Below are 21,019 nucleotides of genomic sequence, written 5' to 3' on the forward strand. Positions count from 1 at the left end.
ATCGTACTATAGAGTTTCCCAGACTGCAGCGCCATCTGTTGTTGAAAATTCTAACTACTGTAATTTCGAAAGTTTGTCTGCCTGAAAATGTACTGTTGTCCCAAGCATATTGCAACAAACGGTGTATTTCTATCGCTGCTCGTTTAGTTTTTCCGTTTCAAATATACCAGTCATTTTTGAAACACCCTGTAGAATCTGTGTGGAGGTTCCAGGTTAATTTCGAATCCAAGCATACACCATGAAGTTTAACTGAAATACAGTCATTCTTGGTACTGCGTAAAATAAAAATTATATTTTTGGTTTTAGTTTGACTTATTGTTAATTCATTGTCTTTAAACCAGTTACTGGAAATTCTTAGGTCAGCTTTGCTTTGTTCCTTTAGATCAGCAGTTCACACCCTGGGGGTGATTACACTGGAATGGTAAAATCTAATTTTCTGAGGGGTAAAAATGAAAAGGTTTTGATTGTGTTGCAGCCATCAAACTATATTTTTTAAAAAGACTGTATTGGTTATAGAAGTTATCAATAATTACTTTTTCTCAGTCACTAATATTAATGCATGACCTATGCAGTAGAGGTTGCAGGCTCCTCATATAGTCCACAATAAATCAATGACTTTAAAAACGAGACAAAGGGGCCTATATATAACAAACGCTAGATATAGGATGAAATTGTCTCTAAGCTGTAGATATTTCATGCAACAGATCAGAAATTGCTTCATTACTCACTTTGAATCAGGTAAATGAGTTAACTGACAGCATGACACAACAGTAACTACATAAGGGCTACTGTAAAGCAGTATACAGTATTATTATTATCATTATTATTATTATTTCTTTCTTTTCTCAGACGTTATGTCTGGTCAAAAATGGAAAGTGACGCGGACCTTGATCAAGCGTGACTTCCTTTTAACTGTACGGTGTATGTTATATTGCGTTTAGGAACTTTCAGGTAATTGAACATGTATCAATAATTACGGATTTCTGTAGTTGTATATATAAGTTTGGATGTAGCTGTATCGCATTCATGTACTGGTGGATATTGTGTGGTATGACTCCTGTAGTTGATAGTATAATTGGTATAATGTCAACTTTATCCTGATGCCACATGTCCTTGACTTCCTTAGCCAGTTGGATCTATTTTTCAATTTTTTCTCCTGTTTTCTTTTATATATTTGTTGTATTGGGTATGGATATTTCGATTAGTTGTGTTAATTTCTTCTTTTTATTGGTGAGTATGATGTCAGGTTTGTTATGTGGTGTTGTTTTATCTGTTATAATGGTTATGTTCCAGTATAATTTGTATTCATCGTTCTCCAGTACATTTTGTGGTGCATACTTGTATGTGGGAATGTGTTGTTTTATAAGTTTATGTTGTAAGGCAAGCTGTTGATGTATTATTTTTGCTACATTGTCATGTCTTCTGGGGTATTCTGTATTTGCTAGTATTGTACATCCGCTTGTGATGTGATCTACTGTTTCTATTTGTTGTTTGCAAAGTCTGCATTTATCTGTTGTGGTATTGGGATCTTTAATAATATGCTTGCTGTAATATCTGGTGTTCATTGTTTGATCCTGTATTGCAAATCATGAATCCTTCCGTCTCACTGTATATATTGCCTTTTCTTAGCCATGTGTTGGATGCGTCTTGATCGATGTGTGGCTGTGTTAGATGATACGGGTGCTTGCCATGTAGTGTTTTCTTTTTCCAATTTCCTTTCTTCGTATCTGTTGATGTTATGTGATCTAAAGGGTTGTAGAAGTGGTTATGAAATTGCAGTGGTGTAGCCGATGTATTTATATGAGTGATTGCTTTGTGTATTTTGCTAGTTTCTGCTCGTTCTAGAAAGAATTTTCTTTCCATAATGTCCATAATGTAGGTTTTTTATGTCGATAAATCCCCTTCCTCCTTCCTTTCTGCTTAATATGAATCTTTCAGTTGCTGAATGTATGTGATGTATTCTATATTTGTGGCATTGTGATCGTGTAAGTGTATTGAGTGCTTCTAGGTCTGTGTTACTCCATTTCACTACTCCAAATGAGTACGTCAATATTGGTATAGCATAAGTATTTATAGCTTTTGTCTTGTTTCTTGCTGTCAATTCTGTTTTCAGTATTTTTGTTAGTCTTTGTCTATATTTTTCTTTTAGTTCTTCCTTAATATTTGTATTATCTATTCCTATTTTTTGTCTGTATCCTAGATATTTATAGGCATCTGTTTTTTCCATCGCTTCTATGCAGTCGCTGTGGTTATCCAATATGTAATCTTCTTGTTTAGTGTGTTTTCCCTTGACTATGCTATTTTTCTTACATTTGTCTGTTCCAAAAGCCATATTTATATCATTGCTGAATGCTTCTGTTATCTTTAGTAATTGGTTGAGTTGTTGATTTGTTGCTGCCAGTAGTTTTAGATCATCCATGTATAGCAGATGTGTGATTTTGTGTGGGTATGTTCCAGTAATATTGTATCCATAATTTGTATTATTTAGCATGTTGGATAGTGGGTTCAGAGCAAGGCAGAACCAGAAAGGACTTAATGAGTCTCCTTGGTATATTCCACGCTTAATCTGTATTGGCTGTGATGTGATATTATTTGAATTTGTTTGGATATTAAGTGTAGTTTTCCAATTTTTCATTACTATGTTTAGGAACTGTATCAATTTAGGATCTGCTTTGTATATTTCCAATATTTGTAGTAACCATGAGTGGGGTACACTATCAAAAGCTTTTTGGTAATCAATGTATGCATAGTGTAGTGACCTTTGTTTAGTTTTAGCTTGATATGTCACCTCTGCATCTGTTATCAGTTGCTCTTTACATCCTCGTGCTCCTTTGCAACAGCCTTTTTGTTCTTCATTTATAATTTTGTTCTGTGTTATATGTGTCATTAATTTCTGTGTAATGACTGAAGTTAATATTTTGTATATTGTTGGTAGGCATGTTATGGGGCGATATTTAGCTGGGTTTGCTGTGTCTGCTTGATCTTTAGGTTTCAGATAAGTTATTCCATGTGTAAGTGTATCAGGGAATGTGTAAGGGTCTGCAATGTAACTGTTAAATAATTTAGTTAGATGTGAATGTGTTGAGGTGAATTTCTTTAGCCAGAAATTTGCTATTTTATCTTTTCCAGGGGCTTTCCAGTTGTGAGTAGAATTAATTGCTTGGGTGACTTCATGTAGCAAAATTATCACTTCAGGCATTTGTGGTATCATCTTGTATGAGTCTGTTTCTGCTTGTATCCACCGTGCATGCCCGTTATGTTGTACCGGGTTTGACCATATGTTGCTCCAGAAGTGTTCCATGTCTGTTATGTTTGGTGGATTGTCTATTTTAATGTGTGTATTATCTATTGTCTGGTAAAATTTCTTTTGTTTTGTGTTGAATGTTTGGTTTTGTTTCCTTCTATTTTCACTTTTTTTGTATCTTCTAAGTCGTTTGGCCAATGCTTGTAATTATTATTATTATTATTATTATTATTATTATCATCATCATCATCATCATCATAATTGTTCCCCGTCAGGAGAGCGATTGAGCGTGAATTCATAATTTTATCTCCGGATGTTTTTCTTCTTTGCTTCCCAAGAACTCTTCACCCTCTCAGAATGCTCCTTCTTCTGTTGTTCTGTCCATTTTTTACCAGGCTGGTGCAATGTTCTTTCCTGAAACTTCACACTTGTGATTTTATTCTGACACTCGGTGCGGTCTTCAAGATTTTTTATGTTGATCTGCTGCAGATCCCTCTGGACTCCTTTCAGCCATTCTGTGCCACATTTACTCTTTGTTATAACATTGAAAAGTTTCCTTACTGTTGTGGAGTCTTCCATCTTGTAGATATGTGTATAAAATTTGGATCAGTGTTTTCTGATTTCGTCTGTTACTGTGTTGGTATCTTCCTGAGAATTTTTCTTTCTTGCTTTTCTATTTCCCTAATTTTTGAATGACCATCAATCACCATTGTTTCAGCTGCACAGATTGTTTCTGGAAGAATCACTGTTCTATAGTGCCTTAATTTTGCATCTGTCGAAATGCACTTCTTGTCGTAATGCACCCATGTGAGTTTGTAGGCCTTCTGGAGCTTGGTGATTCTTTGTTCATTGGCGATTCTGTTTAATCCTGAGGACTGTATAGTTTCTCCGATGTATTTAAAATGACAGACTTGTGCAATTTTACCATGTTTTGTGATTAAAGGGGATTTAACTTCTGGCTGTTATCTGTAGTCCTGTTTTTTATGAACTTTAATGTAGTTTTTCCACTGTGTGAATCGCTTCTGTTCTGTTATTGGTGACAACTGCAATATCGTCAGCAAAAGCAAGGCACTTGACTTTAAATTGGTTCTCTTTTTGATACCAATTTGGATGCCCTTTATGTGAGATTCCTATTCCCTGATGATCTTTTCTAGAACAAAGTTGAAAAGCATTGGGGATAGTCCGTCCCCCTGTCGGACTCCAGTTCTGGGTTCCGATATTTCACCTATGAATTTGACTTTGGATGTTGTTCTTGTAAGTGTCCGTTCTGTGATTTTTCGTGTCTTTCGGTTGATCCCAAATTCTTCCATGATTTTAAACAGGGTTTCACAGTCCACTGAATTGTATGCTTTCCTGAAGTCGATGAATGTAATTGCTGTGTTTCTGCATTTCCTCATTTGTAATATCTTCTTTAAGCACCAGATCTGTCCCACACATGATTGTCCTTTTCTGAATCTGGCCTGGTATTCACCAATTAGTGGATCTGCTTGGGATTCTATCCTGTTTAGAAGGGCTTTGGAAAGGATTTTGTAAGCGACTGGGAGCAGGGAAATTCCTCTGTAGTTGTTGATGTCTGTCTTGTCACCCTTTTTGTGTTGTGGGTGAATTAGAGCGTATTTCCAGTCCTCTGCTATTTGCTCAGGCATCCATATGTCTGATATTACATGATGTAGTTCATGCATAAGTATAGGATTGTTTAGTTTCTAGAATTGAGCATTGATCTCATCTTCTCCTGGTGCTTTGCTATTTTTCAACTGTTTGCCTGTCTCCATAATTTCTTCAAGATCCGGGGCATGTGAGTCTGGGTGAGTGAATCCTGAAAAGAGAAGATAAGTTTTTCTTGGGGTGGTTCGCAGTTGAGGAGGAAACCGAAATACTGGGCTAAGATTTTGAAGTTATTTTTTGATCATTCACTGTAAAAACACATACACACATGGAGATGAAATGCAGCATTCAAGATTTATAGGTGTGAAAGTAGATTTTTGTGTATGATAACAGTTATAATAAAAACACAGTACTGAATGGATTTGGAACAACATTTATAATCTGTAGTAACGGAGCAACACTCAAACATAAAAGAGTTTGTTAGACAAAAGCAGTACCAATTGTCTCATTGACTCATTAGTTGGGGCTTAATAAAACACAGCAACTAGCTATAATTCATCCTTCATCATTATAGAAATAAAAGTGCTCAAAAAATTCTTTTTCATTCTAAAGTTTAGTTACGCACCAAAGTTATCGATGGAGTGGGAAGAAGGCTACTACTTGATATCTGGTTGCACTCAGGGCTAATTGTGTATGAAAGGTTGTGTACCATTGCTTCAGATCCTCTGTCATTTCCAGTTGCACAAAACACATTTACCTGGCACTATATTAAGTAGTCATTAATATAGATTATAAACAATAAAGGTCCCAGTACAGAACCTTGAAACACACCTCTTGACACATCTAGGAATCCAGAGCTCATACCATTGAAGTGTACCTCTTGCTTCCTGTTGTCAGGATACAAGGATGAGTTTATCTATTAGAATCCAATGGTTCACAGAGTCAAATGCCTTGCTTAGGTCAATCACTATGGTATCAACAGATGATTTGCTTCAAAGGCACTGAATATTGTTGAAAGAACATTTTCAAAAGCTGTCAGTGTAGATGAATTTTCCCTGGAAGTCATACTGAATGTCTGTCAGTGTTCCATTGCAGGTTAAGTGTTCATAAATTTGTTATATTTTCTGACTGCTCATTTGCCGCATTTATTTCCTGGTTAACATGGGACCACTGAGGCAGAACATAGCGGTATGGAATATTGAAAACTAGGAATTTGGAATATGCCAACAAAACCAGACTTTTTTTCAATTTTAGGGTGGCTTCGGACATTTCATTTCCTTTGTGCGTTTAGTGTTAGGATAGACTGAGATAGGGGAACACAAGTAGTGTCCCGTTATCTTTGAATTTCTTCATTATCATGCCATGTGGCAACATTATCGACAGTAGCATTGCTCAACACATAAGCGTCACTTAAGGTTAGCACACTTTTGTTGACCACATTTATGTTTGATTTTTATTTGTCTGTTTTTTGGTATGAGTCAAATATCATGTGGAAATTATAGTGTATTCCACACTCTTTTTTTACTTCATAGCAGTTTCCCACTAAATTTGCTCAGATTTTACACTTTTCTCGGTTATCCACTTTCTTTTAGTTTCCATTACTTATGGTAGAGGAGCTACTGTCATCTCCATTTCCTAACAATTTGACAGCACTTGTTCAAGTTTTCATAGTTAATTACAGTTAGGGCTTCATAGCAGTTTTTGTCCATACCTTTTTGGTTTTCCACTTTCTGAGGACTGTCTTTGTATACAACTTTTGTCCATTTATCCGAAGACAACGCATTTTCTTGATTGAATTTCATCATATTTTGCTTCGGCTTCGGCGCTCGATTTTTGAATGTAGGTTTACTTATATCCACTTTTAATGCAATGATCACAACTTGCATTTTCTTTTTACCAGTGGCATATATGTTTCTGAGGATGTACACTATAATATCCCACGGTCTTGGTTCCTGGGTTCAAACCCAACAACTGCTTTTGAATAGAAACCATCAGCAATGGCAGCTGAAGACTTCTGGTATATAAGCAGTGACCCTCATCCTGACAGCACCCTTGTCAAAAGAGGCAAGAGCAACATATAGATTTTCAGGCCGACTTCTTGCTCTTTGGGTGGGAAACTGCTCTTCAGGATGGGAGAATCAGCAATGATCAGTAGCATAAGTTTGCAGAAGGCAGTAGAAAACTATGGATTGAAGACACATTATGTGTATCTACAGAGAATGTAGCCTGTAATTGACAACTGTTATAATTATCTCTCCATTAGCCAAAAGATCCCAGATTAGTGCTATGTTCTGAGCTCCTGGAGGGGGCTCCCAATACAAAAGTGGCTGCAAGTAGAGGCTGAAAAATCAACTAAAGGAAAACCTACTGTGATTTGGAGCAAGAAATTTCACAAGTCTGAATGATAAGGAAGCTACAAAATGTGGAAAAAATAAATGCAAAGGCTGAAACTATATGTAGTAGGGATCAGTGAAATGTAGTGGAAAGAAGATAAGGATTTCTAATCGAATGAATATAGAGTAATATCAATAGCAGCATGAAATGACATTCCAGGGACAGAATTCATTATAAATAGGAATGGGGGCACTGAGTGAGTAACTGTGAAAAGTTTAGCGATTACATTATTCTTTTCAGAATCAGAAACCACCATTGCCAACAGCTTTACTTCAGGTATGCATGCAAACTTTGCAAGAAGGTGGTGATATACAGAGAGGAATTTCTGGGACAGGACACAGCCAATATTTGAGTGACAGATAATTTAATCAACAGGGTCAGAGGCTTTAGCTTAAGTGAAGTGTGGGATCTGACACTCAGTTTACCGAAACCATATCATGGTGTTTTACTTGCTTAAACTTGTTTTTATGTTTTGTCATGGCCTAGAATTGTCAATGATCCATTTCATTACTAACATCACATTTCAAAATGTTGGAGAAGATGATAGATATAGAATAGTATCCCACCTCAACAACAATAATATTCTCAGTAAATCACAGTTTGAATTTCAGAGGAGTTGTTCAGCAGAATGTCATTTTCAGTTTCACTCACTAAATTTTACAAACATTAAATAACAAAATAGCACTGATTGATATTTTCTGCGAACTATCTAAGTTATTTGACTGTGTGAAACACAATGTTCTTCCAAATAAACGGAGGTTTTATGGAACTGATAGTATAGCCAACCAACAGAACAAACAAACAAACATCAAATTAAACAGTTTTTGTCCAAAAATGGGCTTTGTCCAAGGCATTAGAGTTGGCTAGATTAGATCTTCTTTGGAGCACAGTGACAAGCACAAATGGCAGTTGCACAGGTGAGACACTGTCTGCTCCTCACCACATTCATGGTTGAGGGTCCACCTGCGTATCTGCCTTTTTCAAGATTTGCTTTACACCACTGAACACCAGTCCGCAACCTGTCAAGGGACTTCCAGGTACACCATTTCTCAATGTGACCAGGAGGTAATTCTTCTATAGGTTTTCTCCGGCCTAGAGGAACATTTCTAACTCTCTTTTTCCACATGTCTAGCCTTTGGTTTGTATTGTCGTTATTGATATAGACTATTACAGAACTTTTTCAGAGCCTCAATCATGATGGTGCTTGGCAAGAGGCAAACAGCAAATAAATATCAGAAGTCAAAGCTCTATGTTCTATTGCTTGGGCAGCTGCTTCACACCTGATGTCAGGCAGAGCTATGCCTGCTAGTATATGTAGCTACTCCAATTTAGTTGGTCTCAAGCATCCAGTAATTATGTGATAATCTCATTCAGAGTGGTGTCCACCTGCCTAGCATCACAGGAATTATGCCAGACAGGCACTGCAGATTCGCCTACAGAATAGCACAGTGCCAATGCAGAAGTCCGATTAGTGGCTGGTCGTGTAGTTCAGTTAGATCCCCTTAGTTTCTGTATGATATTATTCCTTGCAGATACTTTGATTTTGGTGTTATGGCAATTTACTTTAAAGGTTGAGGTGCGGTTTAAAGTCACTGGAAGGTATTTTGGAGAAAACAGATGTTTGAGTTGAGTGCCATTCCGTGAAATATTTAGTTGTTGGTTGGCCTGTCTTCTTTTTAAGTTGAAAGTATAGACTTGCATTTTGGTAAGATCAGGCTCTAAGTTATTGTTTTTGTAGAACTGTCCTTGTTCGTCCAATGCTTCAGACAAGTTATTTTCAACATCGTGGAAATCCTTTCCCTGGTGGCCAACACAAGATCATCCCCATGTTGTAAGTAATCATCTGCAGTTCAAAAGTAACAATAATGTACATATTTACAATACCAGAAGAAAAAATTATACTCATTACTCCACATTAAAGTCATCTTTAGCACAAAAAGCGGTGCTCATTGCTGCCACCAACATTTTTTATCACTTACTCCATGATATAAAAGGTCTGACAGACAGCAAAGTTAAATCTGAAAACAAAATGAAAAAGTTTCTTCTTGGCAACTCCTTCTATTCTGTAGAAGAATTTCTGTTTTTGTAATCTGTAAAAGATTGATGGGTAGGAACTACCAACTCTCATCTATATTCAGAAAAGAAAAAGAAAAGAGAGAGAGAGGGACTTGTGAATGGGCAACACATAGCCATATTTATATAGCCTATGTATGGGTAATATTAATGTTGTAGTTGCAATGAATCATACAAATGGACTGTGAAACATGAAACTAACTAACGGAAAATGAGTGGGTAATTCAGTATGTAAAGGAAACTAAAATCTAGTCATCATGGTGAATTTGAATGCTGTAGTAGGAGGAATAATCAAAGGCAGAATAACAAGATAATACAGAGTCGGCAATAAGTGTGAAAGCAAAAAGGCTTGTTGGGTTCTGTAGTAAATTTCAGCTAATAATACCACTGTTCAAAAATAAGAAGTTGAAGAAAGCCAAAAAATACAGCAATATACTGGCAGGATTACATGGTGGTTAGAGATATCAAAATCAAATAGTGGATTGTAAGGTGTGCGCAGGAGTAGACATAGACTTAGATCATAATTTAGCTGTGATGACATGTTGACTGCAGTCAGGAAGAACGGTACAAGGAAATGAGATACTGAAGTACTGAGGTGGAATGTTGTGTGTGTAAAGTTCTCTGTTAGTTCAGATACAGTGATACTGAATACCATATAAAGCAGTTCTGTTGAAGAGTCTGTTATAGGAAAGGTTGGGAATGGAAAGTGGATAGCGGCTTTGGGTACGTAAACACTTATTGACTTTATTATAATTTAAATACTAACACTCAAAATCTGTAAACATCTCTTGACAAGATCATAAATCGAATATTGCTTTACAATAAGAGAGAGGATATCATACACTTGGCTCACAAAAAAATGAGCACACAGAATAAATCAACAGACAAAAGTCAATAAAAACTGTAAAGAATAATAATGAAAAAGGGCTGTTATGTCCAAGCTGATGAACACTATTTCTAAACTAAAGTAACAAACACACAGAAATAGCCAAAAAACCAAATAAATTCTGCAGTCCAAATTGTAACTTAGCAACAATAATAAATTCAAGTAGTGAGGACAAGGCCACATGTTACTGGGATATGGGGGCAACAAAATGGTTCAACAGCTGAATAAGTACTAGGTAACACAATAAATACAAGAAAGTGACCACCTAAAACAAGCTTGTTGTTGTTGTTGTGGTCTTCAGTCCTGAGACTGGTTTGATGCAGCTCTCCATGCTACTCTATCCTGTGCAAGCTTTTTCATCTCCCAGTACCTACTGCAACCTACATCCTTCTGAACCTGCTTAGTGTATTCATCTCTTGGTCTCCCTCTACGATTTTTACCCTCCACGCTGCACTCCAATACTAAATTGGTGATCCCTTGATGCCTCAGAACATGTCCTACCAACCGATCCCTTCTTCTGGTCAAATTGTGCCACAAACTTCTCTTCTCCCCAATCCTATTCAATACTTCCTCATTAGTTATGTGATCTACCCATCTAATCTTCAGCATTCTTCTGTAGCACCACATTTCGAAAGCTTCTATTCTCTTCTTGTCCAAACTATTTATCGTCCATGTTTCACTTCCATACATGGCTACACTCCATACAAATACTTTCAGAAAGGACTTCCTGACACTTAAATCTATACTCGATGTTAACAAATTTCTCTTCTTCAGAAACGCTTTCCTTGCCATTGCCAGTCTACATTTTATATCCTCTCTACTTCGACCATCATCAGTTATTTTGCTCCCCAAATAGCAAAACTCCTTTACTACTTTAAGTGTCTCATTTCCTAATCTAATTCCCTCAGCATCACCCGACTTAATTAGACTACATTCCATTATCCTTGTTTTGCTTTTGTTGATGTTCATCTTATATCCTCCTTTCAAGACACTGTCCATTCCATTCAACTGCTCTTCCAAGTCCTTTGCTGTCTCTGACAGAATTACAATGTCATCGGCGAACCTCGAAGTTTTTATTTCTTCTCCATGAATTTTAATACCTACTCCGAATTTTTCTTTTGTTTCCTTTACTGCTTGCTCAATATACAGATTGAACAACATCGGGGAGAGGCTACAACCCTGTCTTACTCCCTTCCCAACCACTGCTTCCCTTTCATGTCCCTCGACTCTTATAACTGCTATCTGGTTTCTGTACAAATTGTAAATAGCTTTTCGCTCCCTGTATTTTACCCCTGCCACCTTTAGAATGTGAAAGAGAGTATTCCAGTCAACATTGTCAAAAGCTTTCTCTAAGTCTACAAATGCTAGAAACGTAGGTTTGCCTTTCCTTAATCTTTCTTCTAAGATAAGTCGTAAGGTCAGTATTGCCTCACGTGTTCCAGTGTTTCTACGGAATCCAAAGTGATCTTCCCCGAGGTTGGCTTCTACTAGTTTTTCCATTCGTCTGTAAAGAATTCATGTTAGTATTTTGCAGCTGTGACTTATTAAACTGATAGTTCGGTAATTTTCACATCTGTCAACACCTGCTTTCTTTGGGATTGGAATTATTATATTCTTCTTGAAGTCTGAGGGTATTTCGCCTGTTTCATACATCTTGCTCACCAGATGGTAGAGTTTTGTCAGGACTGGCTCTCCCACGGCCGTCAGTAGTTCCAATGGAATATTGTCTACTCCGGGGGCCTTGTTTCGACTCAGGTCTTTCAGTGCTCTGTCAAACTCTTCACGCAGTATCATATCTCCCATTTCATCTTCATCTACATCCTCTTCCATTTCCATAATATTGTCCTCAAGTACATCGCCCTTGTATAGACCCCCTATATACTCCTTCCACCTTTCTGCTTTCCCATCTTTGCTTAGAACCGGGTTTCCATCTGAGCTCTTGATATTCATACAAGTCGTTCTCTTATCTCCAAAGGTCTCTTTAATTTTCCTGTAGGCGGTATCTATCTTACCTCTAGTGAGATAGGCCTCTACATCCTTACATTTGTCCTCTAGCCATCCCTGCTTAGCCATTTTGCACTTCCTGTCGATCTCATTTTTGAGACGTTTGTATTCCTTTTTGCCTGTTTCACTTACTGCATTTTTATATTTTCTCCTTTCATCAATTAAATTCAATATTTCTTCTGTTACCCAAGGATTTCTACTAGCCCTCGTCTTTTTACCTACTTGATCCTCTGCTGCCTTCACTACTTCATCCCTCAAAGCTACCCATTCTTCTTCTACTGTATTTATTTCCCCCATTCCTGTCAATTGCTCCCTTATGCTCTCCCTGAATCTCTGTACAACCTCTGGTTCTTTTAGTTTGTCCAGGTCCCATCTCCTTAAATTCCCACCTTTTTGCAGTTTCTTCAGTTTTAATCTACAGGTCATAACCAATAAATTGTGGTCAGAGTCCACATCTGCCCCTGGAAATGTCTTACAATTTAAAACCTGGTTCCTAAATCTCTGTCTTACCATTATATAATCTATCTGATACCTTTTAGTATCTCCAGGGTTCTTCCATGTATACAACCTTCTTTCATGATTCTTAAACCAAGTGTTAGTTATGATTATGTTGTGCTCTGTGCAAAATTCTACCAGGCGGCTTCCTCTTTCATTTCTGTCCCCCAATCCATATTCACCTACTATGTTTCCTTCTCTCCCTTTTCCTACACTCGAATTCCAGTCACCCATGACTATTAAATTTTCGTCTCCCTTCACAATCTAAATAATTTCTTTTATTTCATCATACATTTCTTCAATTTCTTTGTCATCTGCAGAGCTAGTTGGCATATAAACTTGTACTACTGTAGTAGGTGTGGGCTTCGTATCCATCTTGGCCACAATAATGCGTTCACTATGCTGTTTGTAGTAGCTTACCCGCATCCCTATTTTCCTATTCATTATTAAACCTACTCCTGCATTACCCCTATTTGATTTTGTGTTTATAACCCTGTATTCACCTGACCAGAAGTCTTGTTCCTCCTGCCACCGAACTTCACTAATTCCCACTATATCTAACTTCAACCTATCCATTTCCCTTTTTAAATTTTCTAACCTACCTGCCCGATTAAGGGATCTGACATTCCACGCTCCGATCCGTAGAACGCCAGTTTTCTTTCTCCTGATAACGACATCCTCTTGAGTAGTCCCCGCCCGGAGATCCGAATGGGGGACTATTTTACCTCCGGAATATTTTACCCAAGAGGACGCCATCATCATGTAATCATACAGTAAAGCTGCATGCCCTCGGGAAAAATTACGGCTGTAGTTTCCCCTTGCTTTCAGCCGTTCGCAGTACCAGCACAGCAAGGCCGTTTTGGTTATTGTTACAAGGCCAGATCAGTCAATCATCCAGACTGTTGCCCTTGCAACTACTGAAAAGGCTGCTGCCCCTCTTCAGGAACCACACGTTTGTCTGGCCTCTCAACAGACACCCCTCCGTTGTGGTTGCACCTACGGTACGGCTATCTGTATCGCTGAGGCACGCAAGCCTCCCCACCAACGGCAAGGTCCATGGTTCATGGGGGGGAAAACAAGCTTATTGTATAGCAATCTGATAACATTCATAAGAGGGCTAGTTTAACATAGAACACTCCAGGACGGAAGTGTACTTCAAGATAGCACAATCTGAACTTCTAGAGGCACTGTCCGTAAAACACCTTGAGGATCTCTCTCCCTCCCTCTCCCTCTACCCCACTCCTCCTCCTCCTCCTTCCCTTCCCCCTCCCCCCCTCTCTCCCTCCCCCTCACTCTCCAGCTCAATTTCAGCGAGTGTATTCCAGTCAACATTGTCACAACCTTTTTCTAAAGCTACAAATGTTGTGAATGTGTATTAATATTTCTTTAACCTCTCTTCTTAAGTAAGTCATAAGAGTCTTTATTGCATTGCCTAAAGTACTCATACATTTCTCTGGGCCCTAAACTTACTTTTCTCTTGGTTACCTTCTATCAGTCATTCCATCCTTCTCTGGGTAATTTATATCAGTATTTTGCAACCGTGATTTATTAAACTTATGGTTTTGTACTAATACACCTGTCTTGCTTTGTTATTGAGATTATTACATTCATCTTGAAGACTGAAGGTATTTTGCCTATCTAATATATCATCTACACGAGATGAAACAGTTTTGTTTAAACTGGTGCTTCCAAGGATCTTACTAATTCTGAGGTAACATAGTCTACTCTAGGTGCTTTGTCATGAATTAGGTCTTTCAGTGCTCTGCCTTAGAGTATTTCAGTTTCATGTCATTCTGTTGTAGACTTTTTGTATTACATTTCATTATATATCAGCATTTCTTTATTCATAAATAGGTGAGTGGTCTCCTTTATTCCTTAATAATTTAGAATTCGTGTTTCTTTATCCTCAGTATTAATTAGCAGTATAAGGATGCAGAAGGTAAGGGGAAATACTGCATTAAAGACACATATAGTGTATCTGCAGGGCAAGCAGTCTTCTAATATAATTTCATTATAACTATATTCTCTGTGGAAAAAAAAAAATCCAGAGTTCTCTGTTTAGAACTCAGACTGTGAACTGCTAGGGGAGTGGAAGGAGGGGGGAGGGGGGGGGGGGAGGCTAAGGGGCTGTTATCAAGAGGATGGACATATAAACTAACATTCCATGAAAAGCAGAGTGAAATGTTATAAATCTGAGTGTTGTAATAAACTGGAGAATCTGAAAAGAAAATCAGACTTGATAGGGCTTAGTGAAACTGAAAGAGGTCAGAGATTTCTGTTTCAATGAATATAAGACAAAACAACAGCATCAATGGTAAATGTAATAGTTTTTGGTATTATTATGAACTGTAAGGTAAGCAGCAGGGTTAGTTACTATAAGCAACAAAGTGACTGAATTATTCGTAAAAGCACTGAAACTGAGTCAACACCAACCACCATCGTAAAGGTTTACATGTCCATATCAACTGATGATAAGGAAGTTGAGAGAATATATAAAAACTAGAGGAATCAATAAAGTAGGTGCAAAACAGTTTATTAGTCCAAGATGATTGAAATGCTATCATAGGAGAAAGAATGAAAAGCTGGGCTACTGGAGAATATGGGAGAAAAAGGGACTTCTAGAGTTTTGCCAAAGGTTACAATTTGTTATTGTGAAACCACTCTTTGAAAATAGAAAAAAGAGGATAATACATTTGGAAAAGACCAGAAGACAAGGGGGATAACAAGTGGACTACATCTGGCTAAACAAACATTTAGAAACCAATTTCTTGAATGCAAAGCATACCCAGATTTTACATTAAAAATGAGGTAAATCTACACCCTTTTTTCCCCTAGAAAGCCAAGAATTATTTGGACTTGACAGAAATAAAACTATCCCTGAAAATATTTGTAAAAGTGATCTGGAACTGACCCTCACTAATGAACAAAACTGTCCATAACAGGGAACCACAATTTCAATGCACCAGTTGGTTGCTGCAACGTGTCTACACATCCTCATCAGCCACACACTCTGGTTATCACGTATGAGTGAGTGAGAGGAGCAGATGTGCTTAGTGACCTGTTTGGCAAGATATTATAAAACAGGCTCTGTACCGCATAAGAAGCATAGCTCTCCAAAAAAGAGTTTGAGCACCAGAAAATATTGCTCAAGTGGAGGAAAGCCCGGAACTAAGTCCAACAAAATTTCAAAACTGTTTCTCTGCATAAATTGGAAATAAGATATCATGATGTTGAAACATCTGTAATCTTACAAGCTTAATTTTGTGCCTGAGTTACAGCATGCAGACAAACTTTCGCATATTGAGTTCTGTCTTCTGTTTCTGAGCAAATTACAATCAGGGCTTTTGGATCCTCAATTTCTGATTTCTTCGGATGAGACCTCATTCAGCCAATCAGAATATGTGAACTCACAGAACATACACCATTATGCATCTCACAACCCCATCAGTACTGTGAAGAATTGTTGCATAATCTCAAGACTGGTGTTTGGTGCACCATGGCGGGTGTCCACATCATAAGACAGTTCCTTCACCAAACTATAAGCACTAACCAGTATGTCCAGAAACTGTTTAATCCACATGGGGATCAACTCACAAAAGATTAACAGCTGTATAGATTTTTTCAGCAACGCAGAGCAACAGCGTACAGCAGCCTGACAACCTTGTCAAGAGTGCATGAAGTGTTCGGTGAGGAGAGGACTATCAGCTCTCTGGGCAATGCAGTTCCTTGGCCACTTCAGTCACCTGATCTCTATCCCTGTGATTCTTAACAGAGGTTCAAATTCAAGGGCCAGCCGTACTTAAATAATCCTTACACATTAGAAGAGCAACAGTAGAACATCAGAAACACTATTGCTGCTATCCCTTTGGCAGAGCTGCTAAGCATGTCTTACAGTTTGATAAATTGAGCACAGCACTAGTTCAAAGACTTCTTTATCAATAGAACCCAGTATGTTGTCCTCAACAGGCAGGGGTACCATTAGGAGTGCCCAGGGGAGTGTGATAGGACTGCTGCTGTTTTCTATACACATAAATGATCTGCCCAAAAGGATGGGCAGCAATCTGCAGCTGTTCACTGATGAATCTGTGGTGTGCAGGAAGGTGTCAGAGATAAGTGACTGTAGACTGATACAAGATGATGAAGACAAAATTTATAGCAGTGTGATGAATGGCAGCTGGATGTGAATGCGGAAAAACGTAAGTTAATGTGGATGCGTTCAGGTACAGCATTATTAGTGTATTGCTTGACACAGTCATTTAAATATCCAAATGTGATACTGCAAAGCAATATTAAATGGAAAGAGCATGTGAGGATTGCGTTGGGGAGGGTGAATGGTTGACTTCAGTTTATTGGGAGAATTTTAGGACAGTGTCATTCATCAATAAAGGAGACCACATATAGGATGCTAGTGTGACATACTCTTGAGTACTGCTTGAGTATCTGGGATCTGCACCAGATCAGATTGAAAGAACACATCGAAGAAATTTTGAGGTTAGCTGGTTGGTTGGTTTGTGGAGGTTGAAGGGACCAGACTACACAGTTAGGTTAGCTGCTAGATATGCAATCGGTAGGTTTGATCAGCACGCACGTGTTACAGATATGCTTCGGAAGCTCAGGTGGGAATCCCTGGAGGGAAAAATACATTCTTTTCGAAGAACCCTACTGAGAAAGCATTTGAAGCTGGCTGCAGAACAATCCTACTGCCACTTACACACATTTTGCATAGGGACCATGTAGATAAGATACATCTACATCTACATGGATACTCTGCAAATCACATTTAAATGCAGGGCAGAGGGTTCAACGAACCGCCTTCACAATTATCTATTATTCCAATCTCATAGAGCGCGCAGAAAGAATGAACACCTATATCTTTCCCTACGAGCTCTAATTTCCCTTATGTTATCGTGATGTTCATTCCTAACTATGTAGGTCGGTGTCAACAAAATATTTTCATATTCGGAGGAGAAATTTGGTGATTGGAATTTCGTGAGAAGATTCCGTCGCAATGAAAAACGCCTTTCTTTTAATGATCTCCAGCCCAAATCCCATATCATTCCTGTGACACTCTCTCCCATATTTCGCGATAATACAAAACGTGCTGCCTTTCTTTGAACTTTTTCGAAGTACTCTGACAGTCCTACCTGGTAATGATCCCACACCGCGCAGCAGTATTCTAAAAGGGAACGGACAAGCGTAGTGTAGGCGGTCTCCTTAGTATATCTGTTAAATTTTCTAAGTGTCCTGCCAATAAAACGCAGCCTTTGGTTAGCCTTCCCCACAACATTTTCTATTTGTTCTTTCCAATTTAAGTTGTTCGTAATTGTAATACCTAGGTATTTAGTTGAATTTGCAACTTTTAGATTAGACTGATTTATCGTGTTACCTATGTTTAACGAGTTCCTTTTAGTACTCATGTGGATGATGTCACGCTTTTCGTTATTTAAGGTCAACTGCCACTTTTCGCACCATTCAGATATTTTTTCTAAATCGTTTTGCAGTTTATTTTGATCTTCTGATGAATTTATTAGTCAATAAACGACAGGCGTCATCTGCAAACAACCGAAGACGGTTGCTCAGATTGGCTCCCAAATCGTTTATATAGATAAGAAACAGCAAAGGGCCTACAACACTACCTTGGGGAATGCCTGAAAACACATCTGTTTTACTCGATGACTTTCCGTCAATTACTACGAGCCGTGACCTCTCTGACCAGAAATCGCAAATCCAGTCACATAACTGAGACGATACTCCATAAGCACCCAATTTTACTACGAGGCGCTTGTGTGGTACAGTGTTAAAAGCTTTCCGGAAATCCAGGAATACGGAATCGTTCTGAAATCCCTTGTCAATAGCACTCAGCACTTTATATGAATAAAGAGCTAGTTGTGTTTCACAGGAACGACGTTCACTAAACCCATGTTGACTGTGTGTCAATAGACCGTTTCCTTCGAGGTAATTCATAATGTACGAACACAATATATGCTAAAATCCTGCTGCATATCGACGTTAACGATATGGGCCTGTAATTTAGTGGATTACTCCTACTACCTTTCTTGAATATTGGTGTGACCTGTGCAACTTTCCAGTCTTTGGGTACGGATCTTTCGTCGAGCGAACGGTTGTATATGATTGTTAAGTATGGAGCTAATACATCAGCATACTCCGAAAGGAACCTAATTGGTATACAGTCTGGACCAGAAGACTTTCTTTTACTTAGTGATTTGAGTTGCTTCACTACTCCAAAGGATATTTACTTCTACGTTACTCATGTTGGCAGCTGTTCTCGATTCGAATTCTGGAATATTTTCTTCGTCTTCTTTTGTTAAGGCATTTCAGAAGGCTATGTTTAATCTGCTTTGGCAGCACTGTCTTTGATAGTATCTCCATTGTTATCACGCAGAGAAGGCATCGATTGTTTCTTGCCGCTAACATACTTCACATACGACCAGAATCTCTTTGGATTTTCTGCCAGGTTTCGAGACAAAGTTTCGTTGTGGAAACTGTTATAGGCGTCTCGCATTGAACTCCGCGCTAAGTTTCGAGCTTCTGTAAAGGATCGCCAATCTTGGGGATTTTTCGTCTGTTTAAATTTGGCATATTTGATTCGTTGTTTCTGCAACAGTGTTCTAACCCGTTTTGTATACCAAGGAGGATCAGCTCCGTCGTTTGTTAGTTTTTTTGGTATAAACCTCTCAATTGCTGCCGATACTATTTCTTTGAATTTAAGCCACATCTGGTCTACACTTATTAATTTGGAATGAGTGGAGATTGTCTCTCAGGAAGGCGTCAAGTGAATTTTTATCTGCTTTTTTGAATAGGTATATTTTTTGAGGATTTGGGGATTACAATATTCAATCTCGCTACGACAACCCTGTGTTCACTAATCCCTATATCGGTTTTGATGCTGGTTATTAACTCAGGATTCTTTGTGACTAACAAGGGAACCTCCCCATCGCACCCCCCTCAGATTTAGTTATAAGTTGGCACAGTGGATAGGCCTTGAAAAACTGAACACAGATCAATCGAGAAAACAGGAAGAACTTGTGTGGAACTATGAAAAAAATAAGCAAAATACACAAACTGAGTAGTCCATGTGCAAGATAGGCAATATCAAGGATATTGTGACCTCAGGATTGCCGTGGTCCCGTGGTTAGCGTGAGCAGCTGCGGAACGAGAGGTACTTGGTTCAACTCTTCCCTCGAGTGAAAAGCTTAATTCTTTATTTTCAGACAATTATTATCCGTCCGTCATCACTTTTTTGTGAGTGATTATCACATCCACAAGAAAACCTAAAACGGGCAAGGTAGAAGAATCTTTTTACCCATTCGCCAAGTGTACAAGTTAGGTGGGTCCACAACATATTCCTGTCATGTGACGCACATGCCGTCACCAGTGTCGTATAGAACATATCGGACATGTTTTCCTGTGGAGGAATCGGTTGACCTATGACCTTGCGATCAAATGTTTTCGGTTCCCATTGGAGAGGCACGTCCTTTCGTCTACTAATCGCACGGTTTTGCGGTGCGGTCGCAAAACACAGACACTGAACTTATTACAGTGAACAGAGACGTCAATGAACGAACGGACAGATCATAACTTTGTGAAAATAAAGAAAGCACACTTTTCACTCGAGGAAAGACTTGAACCAAGGACCTCTCATTGCGCAGCTGCTCATGCTAACCACGGGACCACGGTGCTCCTGAACTCATACTCTCCTTGATGTTGCCTATCTTGCGCATGGACTACTCAGTTTGTAAATTTTGCTTATTTTTGTCATAGTTCCAAACAACTTCTTCCTGTTGTCTCGATTGATCTGTGTTCAGTTTTTCAAGACCTATCCACTGTAGGAACTTTAACTAAATCTGAGGGGGTTGCGATGGGGAGGTTCCCTTGTAAGAGGTCAAGTGTGTTTTCACAACCGTTTACTAATCACGTGGGCTCATGAACTAACTGCTTGAAATAATTTTCAGAGAATACGTTTAGCACAATTTTGGATGATATTTTAAGCGTACCTCCAGAATTAAACATGTATTTTTGCCAACATATGAGGGCAAATTAAAGTCACCACCAACTATTATCGTATGAGTTGGGTACGTGTTTGAAATCAAACTCAAATTTTCTTTGAACCTTTCAGCAACTGTATCATCTGAACTGGGAGGTCGGTAAAAGGATCCAATTATTATTTTATTCCGGTTGCCAAAAATGAGCTCTGCCCATACTCCAGAATGAGATTTTCACTCTGCAGTGGAGTGTGCGCTGATATGAAACTTCCTGGCAGATTAAAACTGTGTGCCCGACCGAGACTCGAACTCGGG

The sequence above is a fragment of the Schistocerca piceifrons genome, chromosome 3 (genome assembly GCF_021461385.2).
Source record: "Schistocerca piceifrons isolate TAMUIC-IGC-003096 chromosome 3, iqSchPice1.1, whole genome shotgun sequence".
NCBI classification, from domain to species: Eukaryota; Metazoa; Arthropoda; class Insecta; order Orthoptera; family Acrididae; genus Schistocerca; species Schistocerca piceifrons.